The sequence below is a fragment of the Sinocyclocheilus rhinocerous genome, unplaced genomic scaffold, assembly GCF_001515625.1.
Source record: "Sinocyclocheilus rhinocerous isolate Xijiao unplaced genomic scaffold, SAMN03320098_v1.1 scaffold558, whole genome shotgun sequence".
In the NCBI taxonomy this organism is placed as follows: domain Eukaryota; kingdom Metazoa; phylum Chordata; class Actinopteri; order Cypriniformes; family Cyprinidae; genus Sinocyclocheilus; species Sinocyclocheilus rhinocerous.
In genome coordinates this window covers 1,755,561-1,776,998 of record NW_015634502.1, presented here as the reverse complement: position 1 = coordinate 1,776,998, position 21,438 = coordinate 1,755,561, and the positions used below count along the sequence as shown (strand labels likewise).

The 21,438-nt window shown below is 35.7% G+C and overlaps 1 long non-coding RNA gene across 1 annotated transcript; it reads right to left on the bottom strand.

Moving 5' to 3' along the window:
• Nucleotides 1-18,726: 18,726 nt before the first annotated feature.
• Nucleotides 18,727-20,497, bottom strand: LOC107745842 (uncharacterized). Its single transcript, XR_001640634.1, has 2 exons — nt 20,282-20,497; nt 18,727-18,922 (listed from the first exon to the last, which is right to left on the bottom strand). It is a non-coding gene; the product is annotated as an uncharacterized LOC107745842 (long non-coding RNA).
• Nucleotides 20,498-21,438: the final 941 nt, after the last annotated feature.

Sequence of the window (21,438 nt, the reverse complement as noted above, 5' to 3'; positions counted from 1 at the left end):
ATGGATGTGAAGAGGAGCGGCCAGAGATGGACATCATGAAAATTAGATGGCCATCCTCTATAAACCCATGAATTAGTTTTGGTCAGGTTTAAATTCAGCAACTGAGCACTTAGCAAATTATTTTGCAATCAGCAAGACTTTACATCCCCACAGAGAGATTTTTGCTTTATATCAAAGGGTCAACTTTACATTTCATTATTTCAGAAAACCCAGGCATTTGTTAAAGGGATAGTTCACCCAAAAATTAAAATGTTCAATGTACTTACACAAGAACAGCAAGAAACCATTGAACTGCTGACTTCGTGTCTTATGAAAATGAATTAATAAACCAGGATGCTTTGTCGTCGTCTTCTTTAAAAAAAAAATAAAATTAGATGGTAGGAGATAATTTATAATTCGTAGTGTGTAGTGTCAGGGGAGTATATTGCAGAGGAGAAGATATTGTGTATTTCTGGAGCTGGGTCAGGAGAGGCCATGTTGTAGTTTGTGATGCAGTGTACAGTATTGTTTCTGCAATGGGTATTGCAGTGCTGGTAGCTATTTAAAAGTTTAAGTCGAATGAGAAAGAACAAGAGATTTTGTTTACATCATGCCCGTGGTAAGATCTTGGTCGTGGATGATTTGTGAGCCCGCTGTTGTCCACCCTGGCCGAATCGGAGTGCTATAGCAGAACGGATCAGATCCACAGAAAAAATAAAGGAAGTCATACAAGTTTTGAACTTTAAAACATTTTCTTTTAACATTAAGAAAATGTGAACTGTCCCTTTAACCCCTTTGTGAGGGCTCAACACTGGCTGCAATGTAGTGATGTGTGACCATAAATGATTACTTTAATTAGTTAATTATTTTAATAAGTTGTTTTACTATTCGAGTCCCTTGCATATGTCTATACATTAATTGTAGAATGCTTTCATAGAGAGTAGTTGAAAAGTATTTATCCAATTCAATGTACTTACACAAGAACAGCAAGAAACCATTGAACTGCTGACTTTGTGTCTTATGAAAATGAATTAATAAACCAGGATGCTTTGTCGTCGTCTTCTTTTTAAAAAAAATAAAATTAGATGGTAGGAGATAATTTATAATTCGTAGTGTGTAGTGTCAGGGGAGTATATTGCAGAGGAGAAGATATTGTGTATTTCTGGAGCTGGGTCAGGAGAGGCCATGTTGTAGTTTGTGATGCAGTGTACAGTATTGTTTCTGCAATGGGTATTGCAGTGCTGGTAGTTATTTAAAAGTTTAAGTCGAATGAGAAAGAACAAGAGATTTTGTTTACATCATGCCCGTGGTAAGATCTTGGTCGTGGATGATTTGTGAGCCCGCTGTTGTCCACCCTGGCCGAATCGGAGTGCTATAGCAGAACGGCATTCCATCTGTACCATGATCCAAACCCTTTGCAGAAGTGCTAGCATCATTCAGCAAGCAATTTTCCTTGTGTTTAACAGGACAGGCGACAGGACGGGGGTCTGCCTCGGAGAGTGAGGCCCAGTTGGATTATTTTAGAGTGGTTTTGAAGCAGAAATGGCAGATGTTATAGTTGTAAATGACCTGAAGCTCCGACGAATCGCCCCGGTCAGACTCGCATGACCCGCCGCCTGTCCTGTGAAGATTTGCACTGCTCCATTTTCATCTTTCTAAAGCTGTCAACCCTCTGGCCAGGTTGCGACGGTGGGCTCAGTAGAACAGGGGTCTGATCGTAGTTTCGCCAGCGCAGCGGCTCTGTGGTGAGCTCTGTGAGCATGCCGTCTTCGTTTGCTTTTTGTATATGATAAAATTGGCTACACGCGGCTGAGAATTTGAAACACTTCAAGAGCAGAATGTTGCCCCGATGTGTGCTTTTTAAAGTGGCCACAGGTGATGATTGAACTTGCTATGACATGAATAATGCATTTGAGCTAATGCATGTAAAAAAACATTATCTTACTGTTTGGTTTTGAAACCCTTGACTAATATTTTTAATATATTATAATTTTTAATGCGTGTTGTTGAAATGTTACATTTTGAACACAGTTATCTTGTGTATAAATGCTTACCATATATCCAGTAGAATGAGGAAAAAGACAAATGTATATAAAATGTCTTTTTGCATGATAAAGCTTGTGGTCAAGCCACAAAAAAATTTGAAAGCTCCTTCTAAAGGATCTGTAATAAATTAGGGATGTTTAGGTCTTTTTACTTGAGAAACATAAAAATACAGATTAAAGATTTTTTTTGTGTGTGCATTTTTTTAAACCAAATCTGGACAATCAGTGGCATGGTTTACCTCAGCCCATTGATAGTTTTATGGAGTGTGTGTGTACAGGCTAACATAACTAGCAGGACTTTAGACCTCACTCTTCTGAGTGCCTTCCTGGATTCAGCATCAAGCTGTTGGATGTGGGTTTACTGTGTGTGATCTTCCCCCTGGTTTTGTAAGATCAGCCTACTCATGCCTGTATTTATTCAGAATTGGCAGAATGTGCATCACTGAAAATATTGTTTAATTCTGAGGTCCATGCACTTTAATTAGTCATCGACACATGTAATTATGCTGAATAGAATGTAAATTTCCCAGGTCCAATTTCCCTGTTCACCCACTGGCATAAACAGGATGTGAGGAGACCCTACTCAGGCATACGTGAGAGAATTAGACAAGCATGACTGTTTCACATTGTACCGTTTCCTTTTGCGGTTTGTGTAATGTAAACCTTGCAATACCATGAACTTTGCATGGTCAAGGTAGATAGAACCGTGAGCATGCGGACAGATTGTTGTTTTGTCTCCGCTCAGTAAGGGCTGGATAACCTCTTCAGGGCTGAGGCACTGGAACGCAATATCTATTCTTTCCTTCCTTTCATTTTCGATGTTGTGACACTTGGCAGGATGTATGTCATAGTTCTCCAAAGTTGATGAATTGACATGTGACATGCTTGATACTGGCAGCAACTGGTGAATCTGAAATTGATGATGTGCAGTTATGTTAGTCTGCACCAGTTTGAAACCCATAATAACAGATCAATCAAGCTGCTCGGTTTGAAATCAAACTAGCAGTAATACACTAAAGATCTGGAAATTGTACTTGTGTAAAAATCTGAATAGCATCTATGCAACTAATTCAGGCTTTATACTGAAATCTTTGTGCAGAAACGTCTTTCTAATGTTAAGGACTAAGCCGTCTAAGCTGGGCTAAACCTACCATTATAATACTCAAATATAGTGAAAAAAGACTGTTAGTTTAATACTGCATTTACTTCTGGTCAGAATTAACATGTAGAGATTCCAATATGAGATGTTCACGAAATACCTAATCACTAAGTCAAATCACATCTTCATGCTCTTGCAAAATATATAAACAAAGAAAAGAAACCTGTAATAAAATATAATGTACCTTGATATATATATATATATACTCTTGTTCAAAAGTTTGGGGTCAGTATTTTTTTTAATAATTCCATAAGGATGCATTAAATTGATCAAAAGTGACAGTAAAGACGTTTCTTTTGAGCTTTATAAACTTTAAAGAATCCTGAAAAATGTATAACAAAAAAATTCAATTTGGAAATGTCTTAAAATAGAAAAGCTATTCTGAATTGTAATATTATTTTTCACAATATTACATTTTTACTGTATTTTTGATAAGCTAAATGCAATTTTGGTGCGCATAAGAGACTTCTTTAAAAAACATTTTTAAAAAATCTTACCGAGCCCAAACTTTTGAACGGTAATTCTGACATGATGTGAATGTAGCATTATAAAATTCTTTGCCTCTGGTCTTTGCCCAGGTCTGAAACAATATGCTCCTGAGAGTGCATTTGTGCATAGGAGAGGTCATTGGTTATACTGACATTATCCCATTTAAAGTACGCAATTCAAACTTCTCAAACACTGTTTCAGATACTCATGTTGCTGATTGAGCTGTGGGGGTGATGGATGGTTTTAATCTGAACTTTGATGACATTTTACTGCAGCGTTGATGGTGGCACACTGTTTCTGGGGTACAGTTCTATAGCAGATGAATATGATGGAAGACCCATCCTTACACTCTAAAAAATGCAGGGTTAAATACAACCCAGTGCTGGGTAAAATAGGGACAAACCCAGCGATTGGGCTGTTTTGACCCAGCGGTTGGGTTACTACCCAGAAGGAACCTTCTGGGTAGTAACCCAACCGCTGGGTCAAAACAGCCCAATCGCTGGGTTTGTCCCTATTTTACCCAGCACTTGGTTGTATTTAACCCAGCATTTTTTAGAGTATAATTTTTGTCGAATGGCTTATTATTTTTACACTCCCTTTTTGACTCTTAGCAAACCAGCAGTTCAAATCGAAGGTATATACATGGATATAAACACTGTAATAAATACAAAATGGGTTAAAACACAATTTTAACATGCAGTGCCTGTCATTTTACTGCTTTGCTTTGGTTTCTTTTCTTCACCCATGTGTTCTCTGTAAACCATGAGCTGTTACGTGGGTTTTCTCTGTCCTGTTGGCATCATCTCTGCAGTGTTGGTCTGGATTGGATACACCTTTTGTTTTTTGACACTCAAATGTTTTTTGCTTGTTATTATCCAACCAAGGGGCCAGATTTGCCAAAGCCTCTCAATAACACAACCTCGGAGTGCCGCAACATATTGACATTGAGGTCAGTACAGTCTGGCGATGCTAAGAATGCTAGTATGTGCTAAGGGCTTTTTAAAATCTGGCCCTAAGGTTAAAATGGCTCAAAAGGGGTGAAGAAAGCGTATTCGTTCAAAGGAGAGAAAAGCCATTCGTGGGCTTTGCCATTTATGCAATATTTTGATACGTCTTTCACAAATGAATTGCCAAAAACACCCTGACATACCGCCTACTCCCGAACGTTAGAGACCCCCAAAACAGTCACTAAAAAGTGCCCTCTCTCCCATTAGAACAATTGTTTTGTTTTATTCGGTTTGTTTTTATTCTGAATTAAGGTTTAATTTCTATGAATATTGCTATCTTTGTTGTTTTGTTTGTTTTTAAGCATGCTGTTTTCTCTATGTTTGGACGGTTTGAGTTGAAAGGACGAAGGTTGAAATGTTTTTCAGAGAGCATTCTAATGCAGTGTTAAATTTAAAGGTTTTTGTTGGTTTTTCCTTCCTCTTTTTTTAATCACATTATTCTTTACAAATATTACCATAGTAGTTACTCATTAAACGCTTGCTTGCTGCACAGATAAACACACTTCACACCAGGAAGGGGCATGTGGACATTTAGTTCAGACATATTCACAACTGGCCTGATGACATGCATCCATGTTCTTTTGGAAAGCATCTGATTTTCGTTATTTGTCTCTGTTTCTCTTAAGAACCTCGCTAAATTGTAATCTATCAGCAAAAGTCGGTATGTCGGTTTTGAAACGGATGGGGAAAAATGTGTTTTTCTCATGCACAACAAACTAAATTTGCCATGTGTTTTTGAACTGGTGTGAGGGGGAAATTACAGCTTTAACAATATTTCATTATAACATTGTATTCAGCCATCGCTGTTCGCAAAAAAAAAAGAAAAAGAAACGCTCATGAATACAGTACTGGAAGTAAGTTTCCCTATGCAAAAAAATAAAGAAAATGAAATGTAAAAAAAATAAACAAAGCTATGCTACAACTCAGAAATGAGGTGACTGTGTTTTTCTTTTCAAACCAATTAGACACACAGTCTGCTCAAGTTACTTGGCAGTCTTGAATGTTTCTGTAGAATGATCTTGATTATCGGTCATGTGTGTCTTTTGGAAGTGTGATATCATTGCTTTGTGTGTGTTGGATGTTTATTCGCTGTTCACATCCCTCAAATGTGGCCCCGGGCGAAGACAGGCCTCGTGCCTGAGGATGATCTAATTTTAGCTCAGCTAAGCTCTTTCGCCATCACTATTACAGAGCCAGAGAGAGGAAAGATGTTGCTGGACATGTCATGATATCTTATTTCTTATTATAATGATGCGTTAAAAGAGTCTTGTGGCAAGAAACATTTTGGGTATTGATATTTTGCTGAAAGATTTGTCGCTAATTAGTTAATTAGCACATGGATTCCATTTCAAATAGCCAGAAGCCTTTTAAAATAAATCTACTGGATTTAACTAAATGTAAGGTTGACCTAGAGACAAACATGACTGAAGAGCGTAAACTCGGTGAACACACATCATTGTACTCTACTTACATTAGCTGTATTTTTCATGCTAAATCTTAGATAATAGATTTTGTCATTGTAATCGGCACACAATATCGGTTATGCAGGAAAAGAATGACTCATTTCTATGCAGAACAAACTTTGGATCACCAAACATTTTAAATGACAGTTTTAATTCTGTGAGCGCGAGCTGCATAGAACAGGATAAATGGAAGAAAGAGAATGAAAGAGCGAGCTGAACACTTGTGGTTAGAGATTTGTTTTCGGTTCAACTTGGCTGAGGAGCGTAACACACCTGACTCTAATCATCCCTCAGTCCATTATACCCCAGATACAATATTGCTGGAGCCGCTTTTGGAAAAGTATAATTTCAGCTCTGGAAAGGAAGTCGTTTTATTTCATTTTAATGGTTCAAAATAGCACAAGCCAGCACAAGGTCCGTTTTCTTTAAACATACGAAGGGGGTGAATGAGTGCAATAACACTTGTTGAAAGCTTCACGTGTACCTCGCCAGGAGCCCCTCATGAGCTCACTGAAGAATGGGAGTCAAATTTCATAACGGACACTAACCAGAAGTACCTGTTCAGTTTCACTATTTCCATGAAACGTGAAACGCAAAAGTGATGACAAACCTGTATAATTTTGTTCTTAAATTGATTCAAGGGATGAAAATATGTAATTGTCCCAAATTACATCCTAGTTTTAATTACGCAAAAACACCTTACATTACTGAATATACACACCTTATATGTGTATGTACAGAGAGAAAGCTATATAAAGTGATAAATACAGTATGGACGTTTATATTACAGTTGAATAAACAAGAGCTCAATACTGAGTTATACTTATATTTTAGAAGGTTACTTTGTCTATTTTTGCTCGCCAAAGAAAATATTTATGAAAGCAAAGTAAAAGTTCTTAAAGAATCGGCTTTTTTAAACAATTCAACTGAGTGAATGAATGCATCCGTTATCACATATTCTCTGAGTAGGTACTTCTTTTGATCTTTACTTTATGACTGTTAAAAAATGCCTTCTGTTAAGTATGAATATAGTAGTATGAATGTGTGTAGTATGAAGATAAACCAGACATATTATAGGCGGTGAGCGTGATTTCACCAAGTACAACATGTTCCTGGATCAACATCCTTGTTGATCCTGGAACAACATTCCAATCAACCAATCAGAATTGAGGGATAAGTTTGAAAGAAGTGTCAGTTTTAGGCTTACAATCAGGGTTAGATGCTTCAACACCCTTATTATTCACCTATCAGTTCCCTCTGATTTTAGGAATAAATTATGGGTAGGGTTAGGTTTAGTGGAAGGGATTGGGTTAGGTCTATATTTTTGGACAGTAATGTTGATCCAGGATTTGATTGCAGGAACATGTCTTACTTGGCAAAATCACGGCGACCCTCCTGTGTCCAGAAGATAATACTCTTTTCACTGACTGTTTTTCGCCTGCTATATAGTAGGAAAGTATTCGCTTTCATATACAGCGAGAATGCGGTCTCTGCAGAACCAAAAAATGTGTTTCCCAATTTCGGGCGTTTTCAAACCGGGATAGGTATTTTTCAGCTTCTTTACCTGATTTGCGGGCGATTCCCAGAAAGACACTGAGAGATCGCATGTATATGAATGTAAGCGGATTGTGGTAAACTACCAGTTGTTTAACGTTTTTGATTAATTTGTGTTAATTTGCTATTTATCTATAAACGTTCCAAGCAGTCTAACGTTACTTCCACTCAGAGTGCAAGAATGTCTAGAACATAGAAAGAAGTTTTATATTATGAAGCTTTACCTGTAAATAAGATGCATTTCTAGCTTTTACTGATTTTAAATCATAATTTCTGTACTCCTGAAATGTGTATATTTCAGGATATAGCCTAATACTATAGTATATATATTTTGGGGATCTATAGAGATCCCATAGTTTAAGGTTTTCTGAGTCCTCATTCCGCATTGTTACAAGGTTACTTAAATATCAGTAATACATGCTTTTCCGCTAAGGAAGTAATTGTAGGCATCCAGACTATATGCCTTTACCGCTTCTCTCATGTAGACGCACTCGGTCTCAGCCAGATAGTGATACACGTCTGGATACGTTAACGTAATTCCTTCAGGTAAACGTTTAACGTTCTGAGTGAAAAGTTGTCGCCTCAATGTCTGATTTAAGGGGTCCGGTAATTCCACGTTATCGTCTATTTTTAGTTTTTGTAAATATCTTAACTGTTCTGTTTTAGTTAGACTTAAAAAGTATGTGCTAGTCATTTTGTTTTGACAGGTCTGTGATTTAAAAATGGCGCCACCGGAAATTGTATACTGGAATAGTAACTGATTTGAGGTTGGACTGGGCTACAAGAATTATCTTCTGTCAAAATGCTTCATCCTAAAAAGCATGAAGCATTATATTTTTTATTTCTTGATTTCTCGTGATCTTGAGATAACTAATTGTTTTATCGTGGTCTAGGCACAACAAAACAGTTGAGATCATGAGAAAAACAAGAAAGAAAAATAAAAGAAATAATAACGAATGGCATTTTAGGGCTTCCATACTTTTTCATACTTTAACTGATTGGATAGTTAAAAAAAACACCTTATCCCAGTTTGAAAATGCCCAATAAATGGGAAGCGCCCTGTTTTGGTTCTGCACAGACTTACCCTACGTCTGAATGTTCATACTATCCATCCTAAATAGTATGTAAGATTAGAATAAGTGTGTCCCAAAGCATACATTGTTGAACAGAGTATGCCAAAAAGTCCCCGGATGGTCTACTATTTCAGGTAGATTTTTGAAGTGTGGATCCGTACACACTCTAATGGTTAATATTGCCCACAATTCGTTGCACTTTAGTGAAGAATTAGGTTAAGAACTACGAACACGAATAAAAAGCGTTAAAAACTACAAACATGGCAGATGTGCGCGACCGACGGAGGTTTAGATAAAGGGGTTTATGTTACTAATAATCAACATTTAACCTGATAAAAAAAATATTTATTTAATGCTGTGTTATATTTTATCTGCAACAAAAATGTGAACTTTTATAAACATCCGTCTGGGCGTTAACTTTTAAATGCATCATTATGCAGAAAATATGAGCAGAGTTCTCCACATAAAGACCCATTGCTGGCTGATCAACGTGCTACTTCTTTTCTCTCTGATGTGGTAGGAAGTTCAATTAAAGTAAATGTGTAGGATGTTAACTGTGACGTTACAGTGTCAACTTTACAGTGACAGGGTGTATGTAACTATGCGACAGATTACTCTTCTACTACACACTCAGAAACTTGTACTTTTTCTTCACCAAAAGAGTCACTTGTTTCCCAAATCCTGAATGAATCAGTGAATCGGTTGAATAAATGAATCTGACTCACTCATAAAGATAGTCGCTTATCGTCACCTACAGGTAACAGAAACTACAGACTTTTTTACAGTCTATGCTAACAAACGTAAAGCTTCAAAAGTGATCACAGAAATTAATTGACCTCATGGTTCAACATTTATTCCAACACAGATGTAAACACACATGTAAATTCAATCTTATTTAAAGTGATTCGACAAGTCAGCGAGAGGCAGAGACCAAAAGAGCCTTGATGTGGTACCCGGTGTGACTATTTTTTATGATCTTTAGTCATAGAGTGCGCCGCTAACAGCCCAGCTCCCCAAAGCCTGGACCAGACTTCCCCCAGCTCGGTCTGAAACTACAGTTCTCCACTCCAAAGAAAACAGCTTCGCCTCAGGAGCTGCCTGAACTGCGGCTCGCCGGCAAGAGGAAACTCAGCTCGATTCACGTGATTCACGAGTCTCTAAAGGAACATTTTAATTACAGGCTGAGCTGATGTTGGCTGAATGATGAGGACACCAGCACTGCCATACGTACCAACACAAAGCCTCTAAACATATGGTACGTCGAGGTCACGGATGTAAACATGGTATATAGGGGATAAACAATTGTCCTGGGGCCCGTTCTTCGTACGTCGCTTATTACATCCAAGATGAAATGTCACATTCAAGATGATATCATCGCGCTAATCAGACTCTGGCTAATTCGGTTCTTCGACCGCACCTGTTGTTGTTGATTAGTCTGGCTGGATTGAGTTATGTGAGATAATTGCGCGTTCATGGGTTGGTTTAAAAGGGGCTGTGTATCGATACTCGAAACCACGATCAACAATGCAGCGATTAGCTGGCGGCAAGACAACAACGTAATGACATCATATAATAAAAAAAACACCTGACGAAAAACTTGACAAATTTTTGGACTTTTTATTTTATTAAGATGCAATCTAATCCTGTTTACATGAAATAAACCTGCTCCTGATCAGGTTTAAGCTTACGGACCTGTTGCTATGACAGCAACTCCGGGATGAGCTTCGAAGAACCAAACAATCCAAGATCATGCCAAATCGTCAACAATCAAATCCAGCTAGCTGAGTTAGCGACGTACGAAGAACGGGCCCCTGTTCTGTAAACATGCTATTATTGTAAACATGTTAATAGGTAGGCTACCACAGAGCAATTCAGTTTTGCTCATAATCATCTGAAAAGAAGATCTGTTGAGGAAAAATATATGAAATTAATAGAAAGGTGAATCTTAAGGGTGCACACATTTTATTATTTATTTTATTTTATGCATTTTACTTTACTTTTTTATTTTATTTCATTTTCAACCAAGGGGTCAAGGCTAATTCGGTCATAAAATGGGTAAATTAAGTACCTTTTTTAAATTGTAAACATGAAAAGTCCAGAGACTTATAATGCTTCAATTTATTTATTTATTTAATGGACAAATATGGATTACATATATATATATATATATATATATATTTTTTTTTTTTTTTTTTTTTTTTTTTTTTTTTTTTTTTTTTTTTTACATATATTGGTTTTTATATTTTGACATTTTTCAGAATTTAACAACAAAAACCAAACACAACCGGTCAATGTAAATTGATTTATCTGGATGTTTAATCTTATCATAGTGACTGTCTGTAACTGTATGTATATCTTACCTTAAGGAAGTCTAAACCTCTCTGTAATTCTCTTTTCTTTGTCTGAGCACCTGCAAGGACTTTCTCTTTCAGTCTGTCTCAGGTTTTTTCTGCTTAATATTTCTTGTCAATTTAACAAGCTTGTGAGACTTTTTAGGCAGAGTCTAGTCCAGGGCTGTCCAAACTCGGTCCTGGAGGGCCGGTGTCCTGCAGAGTTTAGCTCCAACTTGCCTCAACACACCTGACTGGAAATTTCTATGCCTAGTAAGAGCTTGATTAGCTGGTTCAGGTGTGTTTAATTAGGGTTGGAGCTAAACTCTGCAGGACACCGGCCCTCCAGGACCGAGTTTGGACAGCCCTGGTCTAGTCCCTTATAGTCCCTATATTCATTAATTCATTCATTCATTCATTCATTAACTTAATTACTTTTACCTGCTTTGTCCCCACAATGAAAATGATGTAAGTGGGTGAAGTTCATGAAAGGATGTCTTTTGAGCACTATGAATTAAATTAATGCGTTTTTATATCAGGTTCAGTGAGTTTTAGCTAGGTGGATTTATTAGGAAAAGTAAGGATTATTGCCGCCCTTCTTTATAAGCCCACTTGAAAAGAAGGTTATATGTATATGGATTATAATTACAGACAAAACATTAGATCTTTTTTTCTTTTGGCTAAATGATTTTCTATAATGTTTTCTTTTAATATGGTGATCAGCTGTGTTTATTCTTTTATGTTGTTCTACGGCATCTATCTTGGTGAGCATTACTCCAGGATCGCTCCACATACTCATTAAGTCAATTATAATATTGAAAATTATAATTTTCAATTATAGAATATTGCTTTTAAATACTATTAAAATAAATTATGTAAATCTCTTCATTTTAAAATTCTTATAAATTCAGATTTGATCAGTTTTATGGGAAAAAAAGTATTTTGGGCTCAAACAGTAAAGTTGGCATGATTTCAAATAACTCAAGAACTGAATATTCAGTCGGCTCCAAGATGTAAAACAGAGTAACAATTGTCTACTTGCTGTAAAACAAATCACTTCTCTCATATTTTCTCTAATACTGTGTTTTTTATTTCAAAATAAAAAAATATATAAAATAAAAAAGTGGGTCAAATGGTATGTGGGCTTATTATTTATGGTCAGTTTTTATATTAAAGTAATGTTTTCCAGTGCACGATTCCTTCTCTGAAGACTCATAAGAGCATGAAATGGTTATATATACTGTATATATATATATGTGTGTGTGTGTGTGTGTGTGTACAGGTTGAGGGTGGTCTATTCTTTGTTCTGCACTTTGAGCGCTGCAGAAATTTTAATTGTGATTGTTTTGATTATATCTCTTTAGACTTGCAGGTTCAAAGTGATTGAAGTTTCTCTCTAGCTGTGCTTATGAATTGAATATTTCGATTTACAGTACGTGATGTGAAGGCCTTGTAAAAGCATGCAACAGTAATGGGGTCCAGATGTCTTAACAACGGACTGCAACTCCCCGAGGACTCCCCTCTTTGCAATAAGATCACAATCAGGTCACTCGGCTATACAGAGAGATTTCTGGAGTGAGAGTGGCATGCCTAATGCAGTATGAACGTGACTCACGCTTCTCACAGGCACAAGTTTATGTTGTGAGTTTTTTTATTGCAATTTACATTTTATATTTATGCATTTGGTAAATGATTTTATCCAACGAAACTTACATTGCATTCACACTATACAGTACATTTGATCAGTTCAAGCATTCTCAGGGAATCGAACCAATGATCTTGGTGTTGCTTAAACATTTAGCTGAAATTCAGCTTCTCAACTTTAGCTTTAGTTGAAGTTAATGCAGTATAGTATTTTTTAAATGCATACTTTAATTTTTTTCAAATGATATTTCAGGTTCACTACTGTTCAAATGTTTTGAGTTAATAAGATTTTTTAAAAAGAAATTAATACTTTTATTCAGCAAAGTGTCAGCAAAGACTTTTACAATGTTGCAAAAAAAAAACTACTAAATGCTGTTCTTTGTGTTCTCTGTTCATATCAAAGAATCCTGAAAAATGATCACAGTTTACACAAAAATATAAATTTATCATAACGAGAAATGTTACTTAAGTACTAAATCAGCATATAACTTCTGAAGGAACTTACGCAGTACATTGCGGGTTGTAATCTAAAGCGTTACCATATAATTATATAAGAATGTGCTAAATTGTGGCATAATTTCCAGAGAGAAAGACTTGTGTGCTGCAGGACTGTGATCATCTGTTCTTCTCATTAGAAACTGGTCTGCTTGGTCTCCTCATTTGCCTCCAAATCAGCAGCTTTGTTGTCATAAAATGCAGACACTTCATCCCTTTCTTCCAGCTTATCTCTGCAAGGGGAGATAATAGACAGTTTAATAGACAGATGGACAGTTTAATATTAATAAAACTCATACTAACTCAGAAATGGGAAGGGGTGGTAAATCGATAAGTTTTTAGTTTAATCATTTATTAATTGATCATGCATTCAAAGTAGAAAGCACTTTAAAACTGGCAAAAAAATCTTGTACACACTACTGTTCAAAAGTTTGGGGTTGACAAGATTTTTTTTTACGGTTTTGAAAGAAGTCTCTTAGGTTAATCAAGTCTGCTTTTATTTGAAATATTATTAATGAGCTGTTTAATTTTAATATATTTTAAATGATCATTTATTGCTATGATGGCAAAGCTGAATTTTAAGATTTTTTTTTCTTCAGGGTGGGGGTGGGGTGGGGGGGGGGTCTCTTACGCACACCAAGGTTGCATTTATTTAATCAGAAATTCGGTAAAAACAGTAATATTGTAAACATTTTATTGTAATTTAAAATAACCGTTTTCTATTTTAAAATGTAATTTATTCCTGTGTTGACAAATAGATTGACTATTTTCAAGATTATTATGATGAATATAAAGTTCAAAAGCATTTATTTGAAATAGAAATCTTTTGTAACATTATACATTAATATTATTAGTATCATTAGTATTACTTTATAAGAAATCTTACTGACCCAAACATTTGAACAGTAGTGTATATATTGTATACAATAAAAATATGTTGCCAAAGTGTTACATTAATGTTTAAACATGTGATATGTATTTGTTCATTATGCCTTTAGGTGTGTCTTGGCTGATCTTGAATGTCAGGTGTCTGAACGTGGCCTTGACAGTATCTCGAAGTCATAAAATGTCAGTAATTGTTTCAAGAACCATAAACTCCTCATCACCATCATGACTAATCAAACGATCTTTAACTAGAAGTATTACTGATATTTTGAACCTCTAAAATGTGTACCAAGCATTTCAAGCATTAAATACAATTCACTGTACTGTCAAAAGTTATGTAAAAAAGAAGAATCAGGTATTTTATGATCGATGTAGATTTTATTATCATGACGTAATGTACAGCATATATTGTCCTGAAACATTTCAGGTCAGTACTCACTTGTCTTTCTTGAAAAAGAGTCTTTGCATGATGAGGAGGACGAAGACAGTGAAGAGAAAAACAACAACGGCTGTCAGTCCCACCAGCCACGGCTGTAATGTGACTTTAGCTGTATCTGATGATGCCCGTTGGCCACCTGAGTATAACATTGTATCACATAAAGGTTATAAAACTTTTATATATTAAATCAATTCAAGGAGGTCAAATTTAGTAAACAAAAACAGAAGAAAAAATAGTACATTGAAATGTGCAATACTGAAATGTACAATAATGGTGCTGCTGGGGGAGAAAGGAAAGCAAAAATGACAAATCACTCACCTGAAAGTACAAAATCCATTAGAGAGATCAGAGATCCCAGCATGTCACTCAGAGGGTAAGTGTGCATGATTATTCGTATACAATCTCCCACTGAAGATGTTACGTGCTGTTATGCTGTAAAGACAAAAGATTTATTTTCCAGGCTGGCACAGAACTGAAGGTCTAAGTCTAAACTGCTGTAAGGGTTCATAGACACAAAAACCTGACTACTGATATTTCACAAAAGAACTAGATATAGTGCAACAGTATGTCCAAAAAAAAACAATAAAAAATATATAAAACACTTCATTTATTCAAAATTAGAGTTTTGTTGTAATATTTAGACCATGTGTGTTTATATGTGTGCTATATGCTACTGCTCTCATAAATTTCACTTTGAGCAGATATACACATTTAAAAAATGACAGTCTTTCTCTAATGGGCAAAACAGAGGAAAAATTACGATGACTCATCTTGCAAAATTTTTGTCCAATCAAATTCTCTCTGGAATGATCATTTCCTGCCCCCTGAGACCACATGCTGCTGACTAGCAAATTGTCTTCTATTCATCTTCCATTTGATACATCCCAACTTCCTTTTCAAAAGGAAGTGTTTCAATAATGGACAGAAACATGCCAAACTATTTCATGAAGTCTTTTAGAAGAAAAGGAAGAACAACCTGTATGTACATAGTTAACACAATGGATTCTTGGGTGTTAGTTTTAAAAAGATTTAAGTACATTAGTGTTAGCATTCAGAGGAGAAAAGTCTTGCATTTATTTCATGCTAGCTGCTGCTAACATCTGATTGAATGGAGGATGGAGCACGAGGCTGAAACCTGTCCGATATAACCCAGATGGCTGGCAAGTCTTCAGTGCCCTCCATGAGTTCTTGTATATCCTCATCTTTCACCATGGCCTCCAGCTCAGGCCTTGCCTCTGGAATCCAGTCTGCCCTGAACTTATCCCGCCTTTCCCAGAGAATCTCTGGCTCTTCCAAAGGCTGCTTTCCAAACAGCAAATCTACAGGACACAATACAGGCAAGAGCATTCAGTCTCATGCATGCTGATGTTCTTACAGTACAACAGAGCACTAGTGTCTTTTTTAATGAATGTAATAATGCTTGATGTTTTGCTGATAGATTTCTTCAAAGGTTTTCACATTTTTTAGATGTTGTCAGCTATAATGATCGTGATGTCTCAGAAATAAAACCAGCTTGAGCTATACACATTTATGCATGCTTTTATTCAAAGCAACTTCCATTACATTTTATGATGCATTCCCAAGGAATCGAACCCATGACCTTGGTGTTGCTATTGTCATGCTCTTCTGTTTGAGCTTCACAAACATCTTAAGTTGGTTTCAGTCTTGGCAAACTGGTATTCAACTGGCTTAGTTGGTCTCTAAAGCTGACCAGCCAATAAATAAATAAATAAACCAGCAAACCATCTTTGGCAGGTTTATGTATTTGGCAAAGCAGTCAAGTGTTTTCCAGTTAAAAGGGATTTTTAAACACACTGTCATGTAGCTCATAAAAAACTAGCCAGATAATGGACACAGAGGATTTGTACTCAGGGGCGACGCTAAGGGGTGCATGGTTCCGTCCGTTCTACGCAGCTAGCCTAGTCACTAAAATTGAGATCAGATGGTAAACTGTTAAATTAGAGATGTCTTCGAGTTCGACGAAGATGTAAGTCCGGTCATCAAAAGATGTAAATATTTTTGGATTGAAAACAAATGGAAAATTGACAAGCTTTTGCTGCAAATCTATGGATGTTTTGCCCGACAGGTCTTCGAGCCTGTCATGTGACTGAAAACGATGCATTGTAGCCTCTAAATTTGATAATGCTCAACACCATGGTTCGAAGAGCTGTGCTTGGTATAGCCTTTTTATCATGCCAGACAGTAAAGCTACTGGAATCTCAGTTTACCAGTTGCTGAATGAAATGCAGATTTTTTCAATATTGCAGAAGATAAATGGTGCATAATTTAGAGGTTAATATTTAGTAAAATCCCCTTAAAATAATACAAATATTAAAGAAAAAAAATATTATTGAGCTAAAATCACAAAAGCACAAATATATATTCATTCTTATATAACACTGTCTTCATTAATTTGTATGTTCATCTATAAGTGTTTGGGCTGTTTAACCACTTAACAACAGCTTGTCAGTTTTCATACATTTCCTGTTGATCTGTATGAAAACAAAAAGTAAACCTTTATTGAAAATAATGTATAATTTGTTGATACAATTTATTTATTTTTGTTTTGAATGTTGTAGAAATAAATCTCTATGTTCACCAGGCCTGCCTTTATTTGATCAAAAATACAGTAAAACAGTAATGTCAAATATTATCACAGTTTAACTGTCAACTCTAAAATGTAATGTATTCCTGTGATGGTAAAGCTGAATTTTCAGCAGCCATTACTCCAGCCTTCAGTGTCACATGATCCTTCAGAAGTCTTTCTAAAATGCTGATTTGGTGCTCAAAAAGCAGTTCTTACTATTATCCCAAAAAAAATTCTGTTGAATAGAGAGTTCAAACATTATAAATGTCACTTTTGATCAGTTTAATGCAAATAACTTTTATTACTATTACTTGAATTGCTTCTGAATGGTAGTATAGATTATAGGCTATATATAGAATGTTATAAATGTAACAATTTCTATTGTCTATATTTATGTCTTTATTTATTATTTTAGGTCGGTTAAGATTAGAGATGAACTAGTGACTAGAGGTAGGGTTAGATACATTATATCTGAAAGTCAGTATAAGTTAGCTATGTTTATGGTCAGATAATAAGATAATATGTTATGTACATACCCTGCAAAGCTTTTTTCAGACACCCGTCATCTGTCTCGCCCTCCTCCTCTCTTTATTTCTGATGCTGAATGCTCATTAGACTTCTTCCTTTTCGCTGCATATTCACAGAATCACAACAAAGTATGTCATAGAATGATGGTTTCCCTGATTGGCTGTTTCTTCATGAGTGGCTGTGACAAGACTTCCCTCAGACCTGATACTTTGACTGTAGAAGACAATCAAGCTAATGTGCTTAGTGGCGTAAGGAGAAGCCTTGAGCCTGGATTTAGCCTTTTTCTATTAGGTGTCTGCCTCTCAACTCCTGTTGGCGTATTTTAAAGTGCTATGAACGTAACCAGTGACGTCAATGAAAACTAATTTGTAACTTTGTCACGATATTCAGTTCAGGCCTAAATTTCTAAAACATAGTTTGTTTTTTTTACAATACACCAACCAAAGTTAGATCATGTAGCAGCAACTTCTTAATGTAACGACTGGACATATCCTCAAGCGCAAACACATGGCCACGTGGATCACAGTACAGGATGAACAAATTGCATGTAACTTAAATAAGGTTTGTGCTTTCATTGACTTTGGAGAACAGAAGTATGTCCTCTATGTTGAGCACACAGCACCCTCTATCTGTGCTCAACATCTTGCAGGAGCCAGCACATGCTAATCATGCTAGTACAAGATAACAATTGCCATGTAAACAACCCAGCGCTCTATGTTGTATTCATTTATTAATGAGGGAATGAGACACATGTAGAAGAGTAAGACAGATAGATTTTCACAAACCTGTCTAGCTATTTGCTAAATATAGTGGAAAAAAACACGAAAATACAAATAAAAAACATCTCCCGCCTACAGACTTCAAACACATAAGCTTTGTATTTTTTGGTAACTTAGAACAGGTGGAAATGAGCAGCACTGACAAAGAAAGATAGATTTTTTTGGGGGGGGGGGATTTTAGTGATTGAACGAGAGAATTGGGGCTTGTGGACATGGACTAATGGATGAAAGAGAGAGAGAAGGTTGTTCATAAATCTATTCAGTGACACCTTTTTAACCTCATGATTGGTCAAATACAGAAGATTTAAATCCTGGCACAATTTCTATCCGTCCACTTCTGGGTCAAATGGCAGTCTGTTCCTCCTTTGTTCTTATTTTCTCTCCCTCATCCCTACTTTCACAAAGATGGACTTTGGTGGTTCTTCTTCTTTCTCTTCATCACCAGGGTCACGACCAAAGCCTCAACCTGTGTGTAAAAGGAAATTTAATGTTTTCAAATGTAGATATATAAGTTAATATGACCAGAGTTCATTATTCTGTGCTAAAGGCCAGTGAATGTGCTCTGAAGTAGCCTGATATGATTCTCTTAATCCCAGGCTTAATCCTTTGTCTGACATCTCGCTGACTCTGATATTCCATTGCTGGTAATGGCAGCTGTCTTTCATGAAGGTGAAAGCTATTAATCAAGGGTTAGCTGTAATCCACCTAATCCTGTCTGAGATGCTCCTGTTCACTTTCTAGAGGGAGTGGGTGTGTTTTAAAGGGCTTAAAATGACATTATACACCAAGAATAGGTTATACTAAAACAGAAAATGTATATACTGTGCCATAATTATTCCAGTTGGTTTTATTTCCCGTGTATGAGAATGGACTGATAAAACAACATCTGAGCTAAAGCAGGGGGTGGAGCAAAAAAACGAAATAAATAAATATGCTCAACTGAAGACTAGTTTGAACGAATGATACACAAAAAATGCTCAGCAAGTCAACTATCAGATAGATCAGAAAGAGAATTTTACAGACATACAAGACTGTATAATCATCTTTCTGTCGGTGAAAGGTTTTAGCCTTAATTGTTGTCAGTTGTGACACAACTTCCAACAACTAAACATTCAGAACTTTGGGGTCAGTAGATTTGAATGTCTCTTCCGCTCGCCAAGGCTGCACTTATTTGATCAGGAATACAGTAAAAACAGTTACATTGTGAAATATTATTACAATTTTTATATTTACTATTAATATATTTTAAAATGTAGTTTTAATGAAGCCATTAATCCAGTCTTCAGTGTCACATGATCCTTTAGAAATCATTAAAAATGCTGATTTGGTGCTCAAGAAACATTTCGCATTATCCGTGTTCAAAATGGTTGTGCTGATTAAAAAAAACAAAACAATCAGGATTCTTTGATGAATAGAAGGTTTAAAAGAACAATTATATGGAATAGAAATCTTTTGTACATTATAAATGTATTTACTGTCACTTTCGATTTTATGTGTCCTTGTTAAATAAAACTCTTACTGACAACAACGTTTTGAATGGTAGTGTATTTTAATGGCAGTTTTTGAGATTTGTGAAAATGAGAAGTGTTTGTTCTTTTCATTTAGACTTTTGTTTCTCTTTTCCCCCCCCAACTCAAATTCCTTTTCTTACAACCTTCAATCATTTAAGTCATGAAATTCCTTACTGTCAAAGTAACTAATAAAATAAAATCTAAGACATAAATAGTACAGTAATGAGACTTGGTGCTGAAACTTTTTGCAGGATTCAGCAAATTATATCTTGTAAGAGTAATAGTCCAATGACTTGCATAACATTAATACTTACTCAGACGGGAATTTCCTCAGGTGGTGGAGCATCTTTGATCTTCTTGCAGAAAACCTGAGACAGAAGAAAGTTCCAGTAGACAATAGTCAAACTTGTGTTGGCTGTCACTATGCCGATCAATAGGGGATGCATGTCTAATTTCAGCTGTGGTGTTGTCCTTCCACAGGCTGATGCTGCACAAACTCTCTCAGAGTCTAACTGACTGAATGACTGACAGAGGAAAAGCTTTTGTGCGGTTGAGTCAGTGATTCAGACAGATCTGATCCTCTATGAGTCAAATCTGATATATTATTCATCTCCTGCGCATCGTTAATCCTTTCTCCATGCATGTTACATAGATTGTGAAAATTATAAGGGGCTAGTTGTCGAGACGTTTTATTCCACCAAGTCAGGGTAGGTTTATTACTGTATATACACATACCATAAAATTTAGACTACACACAAGCTATTAAACATGCCTAGGAAAATACATAGTTCAATTAACACGTGTTGACCTTTACAGTTGACCTTTTAATAGCAGTCACAATGGAATCTGTGGTTTATTTACAATAATTTTGAGAAAAATATATGTTCTTAATGGAATACTTAATCTAAAGTTAAAATAATCTAAAAAAAAAATTCATCTGAAGTAAAATTTTCACTAACATTTACTACCGGTCAAAAGTTTGGGGTCAGTGTTTTATTTTTTTTGTTATCAATACAGGGATGCATTAAATTGATCAAAAGTGACAGTGAAAATTTTCAGTGAAAAACTAATTTTATTGTTACAAATGTTTTTCTTTTGAACTAGAATCCTGAAAATAAGATAATATTGATAATAAGAAATGTTACTTAAGCGTCAAATCAGGATATTAGAATGATTTCTGAAAGATCACTAAAGACTGGAGTAATTGCTGCTGAAAATTCAGCTTTGTCATCAAAGGAATAAATTGCATTTTAAAATATTTTAACACAGAAAAGTTTTTTTTTAAAATTTAATAATATTTCATAATATTACTATTTTTACTGCATTTTTAATAAATAAATGCATCCTTGATGAGCATAAGAGACTTACCGGCTTCAACGTTTGAAGTGTAGCATGAAGCAATAACATGTTTTTCAAAACTGTTAGCCCTCCTTTTTGCAGAAAAAAAAGAATAAATAAATAAAAAATAAAC